This window comes from Quercus lobata, chromosome 5, assembly GCF_001633185.2.
Source record: "Quercus lobata isolate SW786 chromosome 5, ValleyOak3.0 Primary Assembly, whole genome shotgun sequence".
Classification (NCBI taxonomy): Eukaryota; Viridiplantae; Streptophyta; class Magnoliopsida; order Fagales; family Fagaceae; genus Quercus; species Quercus lobata.
In genome coordinates this window covers 22,830,556-22,844,396 of record NC_044908.1, presented here as the reverse complement: position 1 = coordinate 22,844,396, position 13,841 = coordinate 22,830,556, and the positions used below count along the sequence as shown (strand labels likewise).

The 13,841-nt window shown below is 35.4% G+C and overlaps 1 pseudogene; it reads left to right on the top strand.

Moving 5' to 3' along the window:
• Window positions 1-4,151: 4,151 nt before the first annotated feature.
• Window positions 4,152-13,841, top strand: LOC115990184 (annotated as a pseudogene).

The following is a 13,841-nucleotide window of genomic DNA, read 5'->3' as shown; positions in this document are numbered from 1 at the left end:
GACCAGGATATAGAATTAGGCCTAAGAAAAACAACCAAGCCTATAGTAGAGCGCCTATCTGTAGGATCCCCAGCCTAATCTGAATCTGAAAATGCAGTGAGAGTTAATAGGCCTAGAGTAAAAGAAATCCCAAAATTTAAGGTACCTCTTATATAACGAAGAACACGTTTAGCAGCCTCAAAATGTGTAGTGGTAGGATGACTCATGAACTGACATAATTGATGCACACTGAAAGCTATATCTGGACGAGTAAAGGTTAGATATTGTAGAGCACCAACCATGCTCCTGTACTAAGTAGGATCAGAAAGTGTGACTCCATCATGAGGAACTAGCCTTGTGGAAGGGCATGAGGGTGTTTTAGTAGGCTTGGAATTTTCCATATTGAATCTGTGAAGCACATTAGAGGCATACTTGGACTGTGTGAGGGTGAGACCATGAGATGTCCTAGTAATTTGAATGCCCAAGAAGTAATTAAGAGGCCCCAAATCCTTAAGCTCAAACACTTGACCAAGAGCTGTAATCAAATTGTGAATTTGAGTGGAATCATTGCCAATAACAATGATATCATCCACATACAAGAGAAGATAAATGATGGTATGAGTTGAGCTGAGCATTAAACAAATAAAGAACTATCTACCATAGAAGCAATGAAGCCCAGATGAAGCAAATGAAATGCAAACTGTTCAAACCATGCCCTGGGTGCTTGTTTAAGACCATAAAGGGACTTATGTAACTTACAAACATAATCTAGATGAGCAGACTCAATATATCTTGGGGGTTGATGCATATAGACTTCTTCTTTGAGATAGCCATGAAGGAAAGCATTTAACACATCAAGTTGTCTCAATTCCCATTTACAGCTCACAGCAATAGCTAAAACTAATCTCACTGTAGCAGGTTTAATAACATGACTAAATGTCTCATGAAAATCCACACCTACCTGCTGATGAAAGCCCTTAGCAACCAGCCTGGCCTTGTATCTAGAAATAGTACCATCACTATTCAATTTTAACTTAAACACCCATTTACATCCAACCAAATTAACATGAGGAGGAGCAGGAACAAGGGACTAAGTTTGTTGTCTCTGGAGAGCCTGAAATTCAGCATTCATAGCCTCACACCACATAGGATATTTAGCAACAATCCTATAATTATATTGGCGACAAAAGCTTTAAATATTGTCACTAATTATATTGGCGACGAAAAATGCCGTCGCTAACTTTCGTTAAACAAAAATGGTAACAAAAAAGTTTTTTAGTGACGATATTAATGTCGTCGCAAATACAATACTATTAACAATGACAAATTCGTCGCTAATAGTGACAATTGTCGTCATAAATAACTCGAGAACCCAAGACGAAATGTTATCGCTACTAGTTCATTAGTAGTGACAAATTTTTTTGTCGTCACTAATAGATTATTATTAACGATGACATTTTTGTTGTCGCTAATATGTCATTATTAGTGACGACACTTCTTGTTGTCACAGATAATAATATATTGTGACCATAAACATGTCATCACTAAAGTTTGCATATTAGCGATGATATTGTTTATCGTCACTGATGATATGATAAAATATTAGCGACGGCAATGTCCTCGCTAATAACATTTTACATTTTTTTGGATTTTTCTATAAAATCTACATTTTGAACTTTACATGGGTACCTAATGGAAAATAATAAACCACAATCCCACACATCACAAATTTTCAATCACAAATACACATATAAGCATAACAACTGCTCAATCAATAACTACTACATCAAAAATTTTCAATCACAAATACACATAAGCATAACAACTGCTCAATCAATAATTACTAATAAGGAAAAACAATACTAAAATTCAATATCATAAAACATAATTTAAGTTCCAATCTATTCTCTCAAGTACTAATCAAATAATAACATATCCCTCATGAAGATATGTTGCCAAGCTAATACTTGTTGCAATGAAATATATCTCCCCTCGACATCATCTGTAAGACTGTAATCCAAGGCATGCAACATTTTAACCTGAAACAAAGAGTATAAACCAATGTAAAGGTCAACTAAAATAGATGATCAAGATACTTACTAAATAGTTTTAACATTCAAGTAAAATTTTAACATTTATATTTTTCAAAAATACCATAGATGTGGTTATAAGTTAGTAAACTTCTTGCTTTATAGATGCTTATAAGTTAGTAGGTAGTGTATTATGTATTAATCATTATAAAAAAAAAGTAGCTAGTGTAGCATGAAATGAAAACAGTGGGACAAAATAACAAAACTTCTATCATCCCTCATTTATAAGAAGACTAGCACAAAATCTAAACCTTTACTTATTTTATTATCTCCATACATATAACTCAAGCATAATTATACAACCATTAACATTTTCATCACTTGCACTTCACTAATTAAGTTGGAAGGCTCACACAAATATTTTGGGAGTTATAAATTCATGGATAGCTGAATCAAGATGAATTGATGAACTTAGAAAGAGAATTGAAAATCTAGATGAAACATAAATAAATTTTTCTATAAAAAAAAATTGTAAAATTGTCTTTTCCAAACCTACATTGTAAACATGCTTGGTGAATTCAATGAATTATATAATCAACATGACATGTTTTCGTTCAATTTCAATTACCTATGTTGAATTCATTCATAATGGGACCTTAACTAAGTGTCATTCTTTTTAAGACAAAGGTATTAATAAGCTGTAGAGTACAAAATTCCTTAGAATATAGAAGACAAGAAAATGAGATGTTTGTGTTTCCATGGTTACCCTGACAAAACAACTTTGCAAGAAACTATATAGTTGAGGACCAAAAAATACAATCCAACACCAAAATTTAGGACTAACCATCATTGCAAATCAAATATTCAAATAATAATTTGATAAGTCAATCATTCAAAACAGTATTATAATATCATCCATTTTCAGCCCAACCCATGAGCCCTGTTTCAACTTCTTGAGTTTGGATGAGACATGATGTGGATACTTATTTTCTAAAGTGCACGAAGTATCATGTTTACTACATGGTAAGACTAGCATGAAAGACAATTGTAAAATTTTGAGAATTCATACAAAGAGGGAAAAGAATCATGAAGTTAAAAATAAAAAAATAAAAAGAAAAGAAAAAAGATGAAGAGAGAATGTAAATTCATTCATCCCCATTATTAATTTTCTCTAATGTTTTAATATTTTTCTCCATATGTGACATTTATTACTCAATTCTCAAATAAGTAATAACAACACATAAGAAGAAAACATGTATCTGTTATGATCTAAATTCTAGAATGTAGCCTAGCTAGCCAAGGTATTGATATTATAAGAAAAATCTTTGTGTTGTTCATCTAAAAATAAAACCTACATATTTGTAGGAACATAAAATAGTTTTTATTTTATAACTTAGTTATTTCTTCTCAATAAAAATAAATAAATAAATAAATAAAACTAATTTTTTCTTCTACTCCCCTAAAACAGAAAGACAATAACCTATCTAGGAGAAACTTTCATTTTACTAGTAACAAAAAGAAAATAGTAATATTAAAAGTCCCAACATCCAAAAAAATCAATCTAACAATAAAAAGGTATGTGACCACATTCTTAGTAGAAAAAAAAATAAATAAATAAAGAGCATCCATATAGCAGTGGTGGAGTTAGGAAATTTGTTTAGAGGGGCAACTAAATAATAAATATAATGAAATTGTTAAGTAAAAAAAAAATTATTTCATAAATAAATTTTAACTCAACAAAATTGTGCCCTACATTCTTCATTATGCTAAACATTTTCTTCCTTAAAATATATAGAAATTGTGAACATTTTCCCCATAAATGACTCATATTTTGAAACATTAATATTAAATTTTATGAATTTACAACTCCCCTTTCACCAGCTCTTTGATGTGAAATGAGTAGCGAGGCCCTGCACCCTATATAGACTTTCCTCTACCGTTTAGACTTTCTGCTGGTGCACAATTCCTCATCCCATCCTCCATCTTTTTCTTTCTTGTCTCCTAACAACTCCCCTTTCACGAGCTCTTTTCTTCAAAAATTTCCGTCCATTTTCTAAAAGGTCCGTGGATTTTGGTCTCGGACTACATGATCCTGCTAAGTTTTTTTAACAAAAAAGAAAAGAAAATCAAAGTCTGTCTGTTATGGCAAGCAAATCACGAAAACTTATGCTCGGTTTTGTCTATTTGCTACTCTTCCTGGGGCCATCTTCCCAGCTAGACAGATTATTGCAAGGACAGGAGCTCAAGTATGGGGATGAATTAGTTTCTGCTCAAGAAATCTTTACTCTAGGATTCTTCAATCTTGCTACTTAGGAATATGACTCAACGACAACCATACACGCCTTCAAAATTTAGTGTGGGTTGCCAATCGAGATGCTCCAATCTTTAACAATTCTGGAAGTCTTACCATTGATGATTATGGGAACTTGAAAATATCATACAATGGGAGTCTTCCTATTGTACTATATTCCGGACAAGAAGCAAGTAATGCAAGTGCTGTTCTACTTGATACTTGTAATTTTGTGCTGCGCGAAACGAGTTCAGAGCGACAATTGTAGCAAAGCTTTGATTATCCTACTCATGCACTTGTGCCAGGAATGAGACTTGGAGTTAACCAAAAAATGGGACATACTTGGTCTCTAACATCATGGAGAGGTGAGCTGGTACCTGCAGTACAGTCCTTTACCCTTGGTCTGGAACCTAACCTTAAAAATCGATTGGTCATCTTGTGGCGCGAGAGCCTCTATTGGACGAGTCCTAATGTGCATTTGAACTCAACTTCAAGTCGACTAACATGATATGGCTACAGTTTTAGCTACATATCGAATGAGAATGAAACGTACTTAAATTACACTAGTGTGGAAGAATACTACAAAACACGAGGTATACGACCACTAAAGATAGATTACTTCGGAAGACTTTCTGATGAGTTAGTCACTCGACTTGATTGTAATTCTACTGAAATTTTTATAAGTGAAGGATGTAAGGTGCAGTGCATGTTGAGGAAAAATCCTAATCCCCTCTATGTCTATGTGTGAATTAAAATTAATGACTACCAAGCAATAGCAATATTATGGAAACAAAAAAAAATTCCAGTAAGCATCACATAAATACAATCACACAAGAACACCAAATCTTACGTGGAAAACCCTCTAGTGTAGAGGGAAAAACCACGGGGCAGCTCCGAAAAATATCCACTATGAAATAGAGATTACAACTATCAAATTTATGCTAAACTTGTGTTCACAATAAATTGGATATACAACAAATAAATCTCAAGGAGTAAATACAATCTCACTACAAAACCAGTAGCAAAATCTTCCTCTGAATACTCCAACTCTCCATGGTTGTAGCACTCAAAAACTCCATGAGAACTCCACCAATTTATCTTCCTTGTGTGTAACTTGAGCAAAGAAAAATGTCTCCTTTTTCTTTTTCACTCTCTCACACTCTCACTGTGTTTCTCTCTATTTCTTCACACGGACTGCACCTTTCAAAATGGATGAATATTTCTTTGTGTTTTGCTCTCTCTGGAACTCACACACACTGGCCGAATGTGGCACTCTGTTTCTTGCTTCAGCACTCTACAAGGCCGAATGGCCTTTTCTTCTTTCTTTTCTTTTTCTTCAGCGTGTCTCACACGCCTAAGTCACTGCCCAAGAAAATGGCATGCTGACTTTTGGAACACTTCTCATTAAGAGAAGTTAGACCTCTCCATGTTTTGGTCACTTCTCAATAAATGGAAAGCTGAATTTGAAGACTCTTGGAACCAAGCTCATAAATGAGCTTTGACAAGGCATGGCAAGCAAGTGGGCTAGACCCACACGGTAAGGCACCCAACAATCTCCCCCTCCAGCCCATTACGGAGGAGATCTTCAACCCAAGTCTTCAATTAGAGTTCATGCCGGCCAACCCGACACAAAGCTTTAGCTTCTCTCTTGACACAACCTTGGTCAACATGTCAGCTGGATTTTTATCTGTGTGAATCTTCTCTAATTCAAATGACTGTTGTCCAATAACTAGTCTCAACCAATTGTATCTCACCTCAATGTGCTTCGAGCGTGAATGGTACATAGAATTCTTACTCAAGTCTATAGCACTCTGACTATCACAATTAACTACATACCCATCTTGCTTCAAACCCAATTCTTCGAGAAACCGCTTCAACCAAAGCATCTCTTTACCTGCTTCATTAGCTGCAATATACTCAGCTTCAGTTGTAGATGAGGCAACACACTTCTGCAATCTTGACTGCCATGATACAGCTCCCCCTGCAAAAGTAAATAAATACCCCGATGTAGATTTCCTACCATCAAGGTCACCTGCCCAATCTGCATCTACATAACCCTCCAAAATTGGTTTAGAATCACCAAAGGTCAAGCACAATTTAGAGCTATCTCTCAAGTACCTGAAAATCCACTTTACTGCTTCCTAGTGATCTTTACCAAGATTAACCATAAATCTGCTGACAACACCAACTGCATGAGCAATATCTGGTCGTGTGCAAACCATAGCATACATTAAACTCCCAACTGCTGAGGAATAAATAGTTGATGCTATGTCTCCCTTCTCTTTCTTGGATGAAGAACAAAATTTCTTTCTTAACTTGAAATGAGAACCAAGAGGTGTACTGACTGGCTTGGCATGCTTCATATTGAACCTTTCAAGAACCCGCTCAATATACTTCTCTTGTGATAACCATAGCTTCTTAGCTTTCCTATCATGTAGAATCTGCATACCCAAAATTTGTCTTGCAATACCCAAGTCTTTCATATCAAATGACTTGAACAAGTCCTTCTTTAAATTTCCAATCACACCTGCATCTTGTCCCACTATCAACATATCATCTACATATAGCAGAAGAATAACAAATTTACCATTGGGAAATTTTCTAACATACACACAATGATCTGCATTAGTCCTCGTGTACTCGTGACCCACCATGAATGAGTCAAACTTCTTGTACCACTGTCTTGGAGCTTGTTTCAAGCCATACAAACTCTTCTTTAACTTGCAAACCATGTGTTCTTTCCCTTTCACTTTGAATCCCTCTGGCTGATCCATGTAGATTTCTTCTTTCAAATCACCATGAAGAAAAGCAGTCTTCACATCAAGTTGCTCAAGCTCAAGATCTAAGCTAGCTACTAATCCCAGAACTACCCGAATGGAACTCATCTTGACTACTGGAGAAAATATCTCATCAAAGTCAATCCCTTGTTTCTGACTGAAACCCTTAACCACCAATCGAGCTTTATACTTCACTAACTTGTCACCATATTTCTTTAGCTTGAACACCCATTTGTTTCTCAATACCATTTTGCCTTTAGGAAGTTCCACCAAGTCATAAGTCTTATTCTTGTTCAAAGAATTTATCTCTTCATGCATAACCTTCAACCAGCTTTGCTTATCCTTATGAGACTGTACTTCCTGAAAACTTTTTGGCTCCCCCCTCTTCAGTAATCATAGCATACTCAAAAGTGGGGTATCTAGTCGATGGACGACGCTCTCTAGTAGACCTTCTCACCTGAGATTCTACCATCTCTAGTGGAGGAGGCTGCTCCCCCTGCTCAACACCATCTGTATCTGTCACATCATCACCATCAACACCTGCTGGCTCATCAGCATCAAATTCAGTTGGTTCATCACCATAATTCTCATCTTGTACCTCTTCTCTATTTGTGGCATTATCTGAGGAAGAAGAGGTAGGTGTAAGATCAAGAACACCTCCAACTATAGCTTTAGGCTTCTCAGTTTTTTCAAAGTCTGCCAAGTTTTCATTCTCATGAAAAATTACATATCTCGACTTTTGATCATCTTCTTTTCTTTTGGATCCCATAGCTTGTAGCCAAATTCTGCATCTCCATATCCAACAAATATACAAGGAGTGGATTTGCTATCAAGCTTTGATCTTTGTTCCTTAGGCACATGAACAAATGCCTTGCACCCGAATACCTTCAAGTGAGAGTAAGAAACATCTTTCCCTGTCCATACTCTTTCTGGAATATCAAAATCCAAAGGAACTGATGGAGATCTATTAATTAGGTAGCATGCAGTCACAACAGTTTCACCCCAGAATGACTTAGGCAGATTAGCCATTCTTAACATACATCTGATCTTCTCAACAATAGTGCGGTTCATCCTTTCTGCCACACCATTTTGCTGTGGGGTACCAGGAACTGTTTTCTCATGTCTAATGCCTCTCTCGGAGCAATAACTCTTGAATTCATTAGATGTGTATTCACCTCCGTTATCACTACGAAGACACTTCAAAGGCTTCCCTTTCTCTCTTTCCACCATGGCATAGAATTTCTTGAAGTGCTCAAATACCTGGTCTTTTGTTTTCAAAACATAAACCCACACCTTTCGTGAAGCATCATCAATAAATGTAACAAAATATTTATTGCCACCTAAAGTCTCAACATCAATGGGACCACATACATCAAAATAAACAAGTTCTAATACATTGGGTTTTCTAGTAGAGGGTATATTAAATGAAACTCTATGTTGTTTACCAAATAAACAAAAATCACAAGGATTTAGTGACGTACCTTTGGCAAAGGGAATGAGAGACTTCTTTACCAAAATCTGCAACCCTTTTTCACTCATGTGAGCCAGCCGCCTATGCCACAAGTTAGGCGAAGAATCCTCTTGAGCTGCACTAACAACATCCTTGCACAACTTTACTTGTGTCTTGTAAAGTGTACAACAAATTTTCCCTCTAGCTAACACCAATGATCCTTTGCTAAGCCTCCATTTTCCATCACGGAAATAATTGCCATAACCTTCTTTATCAAGAACATGAGTGGAAATCAAATTCAGGCGAATATCCGGAACATGTCTCACATCCTTTAAAATCAAGGTGTATCTAGTGTTAGCCCTAACACATATATCACCAATTCCCACAATGTCGGCATAACTATCATTGCCCATCTTCACTCTCCCAAAGTTTCCCGCTTTGTATGAAGTGAATAATTTCTTTCTAGGAGTGACATGGCAAGAAGCAGCTGAATCAATCACCCACTCAACATAAGGATCTAAAACTGTACAACAATCATCTTGTCCTATGGCTAGGACCTCATCTTCCAATACTATAACAGCAGCAATGTTCTCATCATCCACCCTTTTTTTATTTTTATCCTCTTTCTGTTTGTTCTTCCAAGCCTTGCAATTCCTTTTTATGTGACCTTCTTTATCACAATAAAAACACTTGAATTTCCCTTTCGACTCTAACCGACTTCTGGATTTACCTCGCCCTTTAGAATTTCTACTCTTACTTCTCCCCCTGTTCTCTGTGACAAGAGCATGTGCAATATCCTTGCCCATATCCTTTCTTCTAGTTTCTTCATTAAGCAAACTATCTTTAACCATGGCAAGTTGTAACACACCATTCGGAGCAGAATTACTAAGTGACACTACCAAAGTCTCCCAACTATCAGGTAAGGAACCCAGAAGCAATAAAGCTTGCAACTCATCATCTATTACTAGCTTCATTGTAACCATCTGATTAACCAAGTCTTGGAACTCACTAAGGTGCTCGGCAATGGACTTATCCTCTTTAAGCTTCAAATTCACAAGCTTTCTAGCAATAAAAGCTTTATTTTGAGTTGTCTTTCTTTCATAAAGACTCCTTAATTTTTTCCAAAGAGCCTCTGCATTTGTTTTCTGAGACACGTGGTGAAAAACACTAACATCGATGCATTGTCTAATACACCCGATAGTTTTTCTATTTAATTTCTCCCAGTCTCTATCTGACATATCACTAGGCTTGGCACTATCACCCTCAATAGGGTCATGCAAATCCTTACAATAAAGGACATCCTCCATCATCGGCTTCCATATCGAATAATTCGATGTTGAGAGTTTAATCATAGTGTTCATAGCCATATTTTCCATTTAATCCAACACAAGACAGTCAAACCCAAGCAACCAAAAGCTCTGATACCACTTGTTGGGGAAAAATCCTAATCCCCTCTATGTCTATGTGTGAATTAAAATTAATGACTACCAAGCAATAGCAATATTATGGAAACAAAAAAAAATTCCAGCAAGCACCACATAAACACAATCACACAAGAATATCAAATCTTACGTGGAAAACCCTCTAGTGTAGAGGGAAAAACCACGAGGCAGCTCCGAAAAATATTCAATATGAAATAGAGATTACAACTATCAAGTTTATGCTAAACTTGTGTTCACAATAAATTGAATATACAACAAATAAATCTCAAGAAGTAAATACAATCTCACCACAAAACCAGTAACAAAATCTTCCTCTGAATATTCCAACTCTCCATGGTTGTAGCACTTAAAAACTCCATGAGAACTCCACCAATTTATCTTCCTTGTGTGTAACTTGAGCAAAGAAAAATATCTCCTTTTTTCTTTTTCACTCTCTCACACTCTCACTGTGTTTCTCTCTATTTCTTCACACGGACTGCACCTTTCAAAATGGCTGAATATCTCTTTGTGTTTTGCTCTCTCTGGAACTCACACACACTGACCAAATGTGGCTCTTTGTTTCTTGCTTCAGCACTCTACAAGGCCGAATGGCCTTTTCTTCTTTCTTTTCTTTTTCTTCAGCGTGTCTCACATGCCTAAGTCACTGCCCAAGAAAATGGCATGCTGACTTTTGGAACATTTCTCATTAAAAGAAGTGTTTTGGTCACTTCTCAATAAATGGAAAGCTAAATTTGAAGACTCTTGGAACCAAGCTCATAAATGAGCTTTGACAAGGCATGGCAAGCAAGTGGGCTGGACCCACACGGTAAGGCACCCAACAGTGCAGGAGTCATGATGATACATTTACTCCAGTTTCCAGTTCCGTGAAGGATGGATTCAAGTTTGATGAAAGTGACAACCTTACCCACAAGGATTGTGAGGCGAAGGGCTTCGACAATTGTTCTTGTGTTGCCTAAGCATCTACAAATCAGGTTGCCCAAACTGGTTGTGAGATTTGGAGCACAACGGATAGATTTATTGGATTTTCAAATCCTAATGCACGGACAATATACTTCCTTACTTCAGCACTTGGTAAGAAGTCTACTCCATGGTCTACCCTTTTTTTTTGAGTAAACATGGTCGACTTAATTATTAACATTAATGCATATAATTGATGTATTACATGTACATGTATTGGTAACCTGGCTGCTTGATATAAAAAGCTAAATCAATGAACTATTTTGTTGAGGACATAGTAAAAAATAGATAAATACGCATTGTTGATGATTTCTAAGCTAATTGAAATGTTTGTTATCAAAAAAAGGTTGAATGTCAGCCGTAAGCTTTATCTTTAGTAGATTGTGAATCATCCGAATCTGTAAATGGTACCCGTTAAGAGATTTGCGACTATTTATTCTACATCTAAAATACTAGCAAAACATAAACAAACCCAATCAGTATTATTTTTTTTTTTTTTTTTTTTTTTTTTTTTTTTTTTTTTTTTTAATGACCATCCAATTTTGGGGGTTATTTGGGTCATCACTGATATTTCGGAATATTTTTTTAATGACCATCCAAGTTATTACGAAGGTTTTTAAGGTCTTTTTTTTATCATTTTTTTAAAATAATATTTAGATGGCAGAAAAACAATTCGGTAGTTACCTTTATAATACCCATTTAAAATGTGTACATAAATAGCTATTTTCTTAGAAGAAAGTATATAAATATATAGGTCGTTATCTATTAAACTCATTTTTTTTAATTGAGCCGGTTATAACTTACTAGTGGATGGATGGGCAAGGGTATAATAGGTTTGGATGAGACATTAATTACCAATTTACCAGTTACCACCCTTTTATGTCCTAACATAAAAATGAGGATAGAATCCTAAATTTAAAACCCCACTTTTCAAGTCCGAAGTAAAATATTTTATCTGTCTTCTATGATTTTGATTTCTAAAGCACTAAGTAGTCCATGTATCTTGATGCATATAGTAAATGAAAAAAAGAGAGTAGAACAATAAAACTTTGTTTGTCGATCGATGTAGCAAAGGCAAATAGGTCGCAAGTGACCAAGTGGTGGATATGGCTCATCGTGGCAGTAGGGGGAATTATTATGACCTTCTTTTGCTTCTTATTCTATGCGCGATGGAGAAAACACAGAGTAGAAGGTAATCGATGCTCTCATTATAGCTTTTTTGGATAACTTACAAATGTTGCAAGGACAAATCTATAAGTCGTATTTTGCATGTATGTTAATTAGGGGAGAGAAAAAAGAAACAAAAGATGCTCATTAAAGAACTTGGAGGTAATGTAAAAGCTTCAACTGTAAATGGTGAAGAGAATCAACAAAATAATGATGAGAAAAATCTTCAGCTTTGAAAGCATTTGTGCTGCTACAAGTAATTTCTCAATTGAAAATAAATTAGGAGAGGGTGGTTTTGGACCAGTTTACAAGGTTAGCTCTCTCTCTCTCTTAAAATTTGATCCTCTCTTTTTCTTTTTGGTTGTAAATTCGAACACCTACGTATTCAATCCATCTGATCTACAACATAGCACTTGAGCTGAGACCAGGGGCTATGTAGAATCTTGATAAAATAAAAATAAAAATTAAATAAGTACAGATTGAGTTAAGTACATTTTTGTAAAATATGACTAACACAATGTACTTTTAGGGTATATTACCTAATGGGCAAGAAATAGCAATAAAAAGGCTATCAAGATGTTCTGGGCAAGGCTTGGTAGAGTTCAAGAATGAAGCTATTCTCATTACCAAACTCCAACACACTAATCTAGTTAAGCTTTTGGGGTTTTGCATTCAAGATGAAGAAAAAAATACTAATATACGAGTACGTGCTCAATAAAAGCTTGGATTTCTTCCTCTTTGGTAGGGCATATGTTCATTATTACTACAATATTTTTTTTCTTTTATATAAAACAACTCAAACAGTTTATCATTTTCTTGCTATTATTTTTCTGATGTCAGACTCTACTAAAAAGCATTTATTAAATTGGAAAAAACGCTTCAACATCATTGAAGGCATTGCTCAAGGTCTTGTTTATCTCCACAAATACTCAAGACTATGAGTAATTCATCGAGACTTAAAAACAAGCAACATTTTGCTTGATGAGGAAATGAATCCAAAAATATCTGATTTTGGCATGGCAAAAATATTTGGGATAAAAGAAACAGAAGGAAACACCAATCGAGTTGTTGGAACATAGTAAGTTTGTCTTTCATTTCAAGCAAGTATAATTTTATTTTATTTTCTAGTGTGTGTTTGTGGGTGAGTATATATGTGCTTATTCATACACTAAACTTCATTGGTTAATTATTACTATAGTGGTTATATGGCTCTAGAATATGCAAGGAATGGCCTAATTTCCATGAAAACTGATGTATTCAGTTATGGAGTTCTACTATTAGAAATTGTGTGTGGCAAGAAAAACAATAGTCGCTTTCACTTTGATTATTCACTCAACCTAATAGGATATGTAAGTTTCTCACTTAGCATGTCTAAACCTATATGTGAAATTTTGAAGTTTATAGTTAACATTGTGTGTACCACTGGACATATGACAGGCGTGGCAGTTATGGAATGAAGATAAAGGTATGGAATTAATAGACTCAACAATACTAGATGAGTCATGCTCTGCATCTGAAGTATTGCGATGCATTCATGTTGGTCTCTTATGCGTACAAGAGCATGCAATAGATAGACCCACCATGCTAGATGTTGTTTCTTTTCTTGTAAATGAAAATATTCAACTATCTCCTCCAAAAAGACCTGCATTTTATATCAACACAGTTGTGAAAGAGTCAGAAGTTTCTGAAATTAAGCCAGAAAACTGTTCAATAAATAATGTCACAGTTTCAGAGATGGAAGCCAGATAA